This window comes from Lycium ferocissimum, chromosome 5 (assembly GCF_029784015.1).
Source record: "Lycium ferocissimum isolate CSIRO_LF1 chromosome 5, AGI_CSIRO_Lferr_CH_V1, whole genome shotgun sequence".
NCBI classification, from domain to species: domain Eukaryota; kingdom Viridiplantae; phylum Streptophyta; class Magnoliopsida; order Solanales; family Solanaceae; genus Lycium; species Lycium ferocissimum.
The window spans coordinates 62,357,996-62,365,715 of NC_081346.1; the positions used below are offsets into that span (position 1 = coordinate 62,357,996).

At 36.5% G+C, this 7,720-nt stretch overlaps 1 long non-coding RNA gene across 2 annotated transcripts; it reads right to left on the reverse strand.

Moving 5' to 3' along the window:
* Positions 1–1,095: 1,095 nt before the first annotated feature.
* LOC132058452 (uncharacterized) lies at positions 1,096–4,384 on the reverse strand. 2 transcript variants are annotated; one of them, XR_009415310.1, is made up of 3 exons: positions 3,821–4,384; positions 3,240–3,375; positions 1,096–1,548 (listed from the first exon to the last, which is right to left on the reverse strand). It is a non-coding gene; the product is annotated as an uncharacterized LOC132058452 (long non-coding RNA). The 2 variants fall into 2 exon arrangements; XR_009415309.1 differs by lacking the exon at positions 3,240–3,375.
* Positions 4,385–7,720: the final 3,336 nt, after the last annotated feature.

The following is a 7,720-nucleotide window of genomic DNA, read 5'->3' on the forward strand; positions in this document are numbered from 1 at the left end:
AAAAGAATGCAACAAGGTAGAATCAGTATAACAACACGTACTGAGTAGGCATCACAGGCCGACAATAGTTAGATAACATATACATAAGAAAGAGACTGAAAAAGTAGACATGCTCACAATCAGATATAACTCAACATAGTCCAAAGTATCAAATCCAGTACCAAGTTACCAAGGTATCTCCTCAAATCCACTATAAGTCTGAAGCACAATCTCAAGAACCACTATCAAGTACACGTATCACCAAAGATCAACCAACAAGTCCAATATAATGTCATATGTAAATATGAGATGAATGCAATGCAAATGCAGTGTTACACATATGCTTCGGGTGGAATATCTTTTCGCCTTGACAGTCATGACCCATGGGGGACCGTTAAGTCCATGTACCTGTTGTGGTACACAGCCCGATCGAATAGTCAATGTTGCAGAATGTGCAACTCAATCCCAGGCAGTGTTGCGGTACGCGTAACCCGATCCAAATAAGTGTTGCGGCGTATAACCCGATCCCAATATATGTATAAATGAGTGAATGCATGATAAAAATGCCAACAAGAATATACGAATCAATGGTGCCACACATGGACACATATCTCAATCACAATATCAATATCATAACCTTACTTTCCTTTCTAACAACCTCAACTACAACCTCAGCCATGATAAATATGCTCTCTGAATCATAAGGTAATCACTAAGTATCAACTCTAGAATCAATCAAGTGGCGGCAAGCCAACAACTCACAATAAAGCAACAACTCAATAGAACACAATGAGGCGACAAGCCATAGTCAACAATAATATCAACCTAAGTATTCCATCCCAAACTCCATACCCGAAGGTTTACATGCTTTCTCTAAAAATCACTAACTCTACATATGATTCGCTAACAGTTATGTAAACAAACCATGTCAAGATGTACACTCTTGCATAGATCAGAGCTTTTGCCTTGATTTTTGTGTGAAACATTGACCTGAAGGTTTTCAATAAAATCATTTTCACAAATAAAAGCATGTAAATGAGCACATGGAAAAGATTACATGGGCAGATGAGGAACCATAAGAGATAGTAGCTGTGAAATATGGAGGTATATCAAAGAGAAAGCAAAATATTTTAGAATAATATTCGAAATGTATTCTCAAGCTTAACGCATATAAGACCATACATACATTTCACATGACCAAAGCAGGGTAGTTATTTCTTCAAATAAGAGATACCATATATGGTTTCTCGATAATTAGCTCCATAATTGTTATCATGGCTAGCTTTGAGCGCTAGCATTCTTTACATTCACTAGACATGTTGGGTATGTTGGTGTTCTATGCATTGGAGGACCGTTTGATGGATGATCTAACCTGGTGCTCCAAAGTAGGCTGACTTAAACCTTTAGCATTATGGTCTCATGCTGCAAGTCTTTGCTTCTCCTAAAGCCTCCAAAGGAATAACATGGTTCAACACATCATCTCTTCCCGGTCATCGTTCAAGGTAATACATTCCAACACGGCATCACCCTTGATATCACAAATGATATCAACCTTAACCAATTCATTGTCTACGTACAGAAACATGATAAATGCCTTGTCAACAGTTAGCTGGACTCCAAATTAAAGGTTATATCAAAAAAATCAGAATAGTGTAGGAGAGAGTCCATATGAATTCTGTAACATGCATGCTCAAGCATGTCACTTAACACAAGACCCAATACAACCAAGTTTCATTTGGAAAACAATATAGAAGAATTTGCCTGTAAAACAGAGACATCATAAATAATTATATTTACTCTAAATCAAATACTATTTTTTTAAGTTCTAAATTAAATATCTTTATCCCATTGAAAGAACATTCTTGACATAACACCAGCATAAGCTATAACCAAACATCAGTTAAGGAAAAGTAAGAAACCATTAACGGTGAAATGTAGATGCCAGAAGCTTCAAAAAATCTAACTTTTAGTAAATCATCAATCCATTATAAATCATATATAACACCCTAGTCATTCTCTCAGAGACAACACACAACCTGCATCTTCCTCACTATATATGCATTTATCTAAGAGTTTGACAAGCCCATCGTCAGATTAAACAAGGACTAGTTTCTTCAAGTGAAGCTTGGAAGAATAATTATTTTTTGGGAAGTCTAAGCTTTTAATTTTATCCTGTTTATATATTAATTCAGGATAAAGTATGTTTGATCCAAGGCACTTTACAAAGATTGTCTTTTTTCCAAAAAGATAGAAAAACCACCTTAAATTGTGAAGGATATTTGAGAATTTTAAGAGGAAAAATAATATATTAACTGCTTGTAGTGACAGACAACATTGTTTTTCTTTGGCATAGAGAACAAAATTTCCAGTGATCGATCAACAACTATTAATGGACCCAGTCCATAAGTACGAAATACGGGTAGTTGAATCTTCTTTCTTCCAGTTCTTGTGAAAATAACTAGTCGTAGAAAGTAATAGTTAGCATGTAGTTTCCCCTTGATCTTCTGACCAACTAATGCTTACTCTTAATCTTTTGGATGTCCAATTTCGTGCTCCTATCCTTTAAGACATTTTAAAAGAAAGCTATGTTAGAGGTTCCATCTGTTAACCATTTCAATCATTCCTTCTATTTGAAGATAGTATCCCTACTTAATATATTCTATAGTACATTTGTTTAGCTGGTTTCTAATATTTGAAATATTTTCCTTTATCTGAGTGTCCTCAAGATGCTATATTTTACTGTCCAATAATCTAGTAATATGTATTGACCAATCAACATATGTGACAAACAGAGTCTAACTTCCTAACTCAGACATTTGCTAAGAATCTAGTGTGTTTAGAAATGCGCAACCTCACTTACTCCTCTTCTGCCAATAGTATGATATGTCAAACTATTTTAAGACTGAGAAACTAAATTCATTCTGAAAATTAGTAAAACCAACATACTCATTATCAGAACCAAAAAAAGAGAGTAAAACTTCAGATGAAGAACTGGCTTCTCACTTCACTTATCAAAGAAAAGGATTAGAGTTCAATGAATTGGTTTCTTTAAGAAAACTACTTTTCCCCATAAGGGTTTGCAAATGGTATTAGGTGAAAATTACCCCCAGGACAGGGCTTAAGAACAGCACAAGGAAAGATTATTCCAATAAAAAGCCCAACACAATCTTATATCTAAATAACACGGATAATCAGAAAAGGTAGGGTAAATAAAGTAGAAATAGAGGAATAACTCAAGTTTAAGTGTACAGGAAACTCACATAAACTGAGCAGCAGAGAAAAAAAGTCGGACGGATGAAGCAAAACGATAGAAGATGCTGAGAAAATATCGAGATATGGAGAAAGAACTTTTAGGCAATTCCACGAATACCCCTAATACAAGTACGGATGTAGTATCTAAAATAACAAACTCAAAATCCATCATTACTCACCTTGAAAGAATTGAAACGCATGAATTTTAAGATTAAACCATGAAAAGATCAAAATAGAACGCGCAAAACAAAAAGGAGCGATTAAGGCCAAAAAAGTTAAACAAAAAGAAGGAATTTAATGCTCAACCATGAATTTAATTTCGAAAGAGAACCAGAAGAAAATTAGGGAAAATTTTAAGATTAAAGCTTAGCAAAAATTGCAAAACCGAGATGAGAAAGACGAAGAGAACTCAAAGAGAAATCCTTGAAAATATTGAGAAGAGAGTATAGTCGAGATATGGTGGAGTCGAGGTCTCTATGTCGTTGGCACAAAACAGAGTTGGAATGATAACGACAGCAGCTCTAAAATTTCAGTCGTGAAATTCAAAAGTCTGAGAAAGCTAGAAACAAAATTTGAAAGACGAACTTACCTGGAATTCTGAAAAATTTGATCGATGATAGCCGAATAGGAGCCACGAACCGTCAAATCTTAGCCTTGACCTATCTTTGTGCTTCTAAATACTCGAAGTATAAACACATCCAAGTTCTACATTAGAAATCAAGAAGAACAATACCCATATTGCTATACTTCTAGTTAGATCAAATTCTAAATTGTGGAATTGGGGAAACTAACCCACAAGGGTAAAATGGAAAATTGGAAGATGGAATATGCAATTCATGCTCTAGATGATCAAACCCCCTATTTAATTGCGAAAACAACTCAAGATTAAGCCTAATTCGGATTTAAAGCAAAACCCCCAAATTTGAGTATGAGCCTTAATTCTTTAGTCCTCAAATTAATCACTAATAATGAAAGAAATAAGCTTAACAATAATGAATTCATCAAATTATTTGGTTATACTAGTCAATTTCACCATCAATTTCCATTTTGGAAGGCTAAACCCATTTCAAGAAATTTATTATCATACTCATCTTCTCCACTTTGATTCTAGTGATTATAAGCATAAATTAAGGATCTAGGAAGGTAAAAGATGAAATCTAGGGTCAAAGATCTTACCTCCAAGAAGATTCAGTGCAAAAGCTTTGCAATTTTCCCAAAGTGTGCTTAGAAAGTGATAAAAGGCATGATAGGGTTCAAGGGTTTTTAACTTAAGGAAAATATGGTAACCTTACCGCTGCAGCGAGCTCCCCACGGCGGCCAGAGGCCCGCTGTGGCGACTCACGTCAACTCTCGCCTAGCTGGTATGGCGACGACATTCCAGCTACAGTGAGTCCGCCTCAGTGGATACCAGTCCGCTGGGGTGACTCACCACGAAGTCTTCTCTCCCGTTAGACCAGGGTCTTCCTCGCTACAACGAGACTGCTGCAGCGAGGTTGGTGCCACTGCAGCGAACACCAGACACCAGATTTTTCTGGTTTTTGACAATCCTCAACCTTAAAACCTATTATCACTTGAGGCCCCACAGATACAAAACAACATGCATACCCACATAAAAACGTGCCATGAATTCATCTGCAGCCTCAAAATTTCAAATGGTGGTCTATTTGACCAAGTCAACCCCCCAATGGCCTAAAGCCAAATTTCTAACCCAAGTCTCAAAACGCTCCCAAGTGCATTGGGAACCAAACCGAACATACTACCAAATCACAAACGGTCATCCAGACCTCTCAAAATCGATGAAATTTCGAAAAAAGTTTGTTTCCTCAAAAGTCAACTATGGGTCAAACCTACTTTCTTAAAGGCTCAAAATACCAAGAGTCACACCAAACCCACCCGATGACCTTGGGAAAGGGTCAACAGGGGTAAAATGGTCAATAGTAATATAATGACCAATCGAGTCGTTACAGGATATATCTATCACTTAGTCTGCGTCAGGGATATAGACAACTAGACCTTAGTCTGCGTCAGGGATACAGACAACTAGACCTCATGTCACGCCTAAAAAACCTACCCTGGACGAAACAAGATGCTATGAACAACATCGGAAGCACCTTATAAAATCAATAAATTTTCATTCTCTTGAAATAGTCTTTCCTCATTCATTTAAAAGAAGTCATAAATAGCTAAACGTAAACATGCTCAACTTAATAAAATCTGCGGAAGTCTCTACTAAATCATTGAAAGCTAAAAGCAATAAACTAAATTAGAGAGGTGTCCCACGAACAAGCATGTGGGTTCACCAATTAGCTTGGAAAGCAGCAAGTTCTCCTACACCGTACGTGTATCACGAACCTGCTTTTCTTCGATACCTAACATACCCTAAAAAATAACAATGGTATGCCTAAGTACTGAGTACTCATTAAGTGTCTCCAGGACAATAGTTAATAGAAAAATATATAAGTAATAAGTTTAATTGAAAACAGTATTGAGCAAAAGTTCAAAACAAATAATAGAATATCATGAACATCCAGTATAAGTCAATGATGAAGAAACAATCACTTTCAATCCTTAAGCCGTTCTCATTACCTTAAGTTCTTTCAAAAACAGTTCGAAATCCAAAGATAGAATAAGTCAGTAACCTTGGTAAAAGCACCAGTAAAAGGCAATAACATAGAAATATATCAATTTCAACTTAGTATACCATTCATTACGTTAAGTGTTTTCAATCATGAACCCAAGATCATCAACAAGCCATTCACAGGCAACCAAAATATATCACATGCCAATACAGTCCCAAATCAATATAACGAAGGGATAACCATTTAAGGTTCTCTAAATTGCATAGAAGCACCACATCAAGGCTATTAACCCATGATGGCTAGAGATAGAATGTATGAGTCTATCAAACAGTGTAGAGAACCAGGTTCTCTATCTGTTCTCGTAAATAAAATAGAAGGTAAATGACACAAGATATTTAAGTGGAAAACTTCTTGCTCAAGGAATTAAAAATCACGACCTACCAAAGTAGGATTTCCTCAAACTTCACTAAACTGAGCAACTTCATATTACAACCTACTGCAACCGAGGAATTAAATTCTTAATCCCTCCCCCTTACAATAACTTTATTGCAAGGCCTTTATAATAACTCTAATGCAAAGAACACACCTTGACTAACTCTAGCCAAGTAAACACCACAAAAGGTTGAAAATTTGTCCTACCAAGAACTTCTTAAAAGCAGTGTAGGAATACAATGTTAGAGAACAAAAGAAAAAGACTCAACAACTTAAAAAGACTTAAGATATTGACAGTAATTAGAGAACTAGTCCTTCGCCTGTCAACCTTTAGAGCAACCGAGAGCAAGGCATTACTTCGAGAAGATGATTTTCTAATTTGCAAAGTGTTGGGTTTTTCTTGTGACATGTTGTTTAAATAGGTGGAGCAAGTGATGTTATGAGAGAGACATTTTATTGCCCACTAGCAACAGCACAACTGCTAGTTGGTATAGTGTCAGCAGCTTTACAGCTGTAGAGCAACGGCTAGAACCTGATCGCATCTGGTTTCTCATCTAGTCCCTCTATAAACATAACCTGCAGCTATGATGCCGTACAACTGCCAGTTGGTACGGTGTCAGCAGCTTTGTAGCTGTAGAGTTAACCGAGCAAAGGCTAGAACCTGATCGTATATGGTTCCTCATCTGGTCCCTCTATAGACATATTTGGTTCCTCTATAAACATAATTGGTTCCTCTATAAACATAACTGGTTCCTTGAATGAGTTTGTCAAATCATCAAAACACAAAATATCATAACTCATCAATTTTTCCCTTTTTGATGATGACAAACACATAATTTATATTCCCCTTGAGAACCAGATCCCCACTTGTTCCCCTAAGAATTAGACATGTCTTTTAAAGTGCGTAAAGAATTGAAATGAAATCGTATCCTCGTTATAACCTATTAGCAAACTTTCCCCATTAGCAAACTTAAGTCAAACGTCCCCATTAGTAAACTTCCCTTTTTTGGCATCATTAAAAAGAGTAAGGATAGGAACATTAAAAGCAAAGTTAGTGACATTAACTAAGCCCACTTTGGGCAACACTAACATGAACAATCAAAAGCAAGCAAGATAGAATAACATTGCACGGAATAAAGATAGTGCCCAACTAGTAACACATTAAGCAGTAGCATCAAAAACAGAATAGTAGCATCAATAAGTACAAAACATGACAATCAAACCAGCAATAGTGCCACAGTCATTAAAACGGAGTTCAAGAAGGAATAAACGGGGGCATGAAAGTAGGGGTTAGGACACAGGAGGGAGAGAATGAGAGTGATAAGAGGAGGAACAACTTAAGGAATCAGCTTGAGTATCTTGTCAACTCGCTCATTTGCTGCTTTGTGGTCATGGACCAACTGCTTGGTCAGATCCTCCACCTGTGCCTTTAGCTTTGCATTTTCTTCTTTCAGTGATTCAAAGGCACCAAGTTCCCC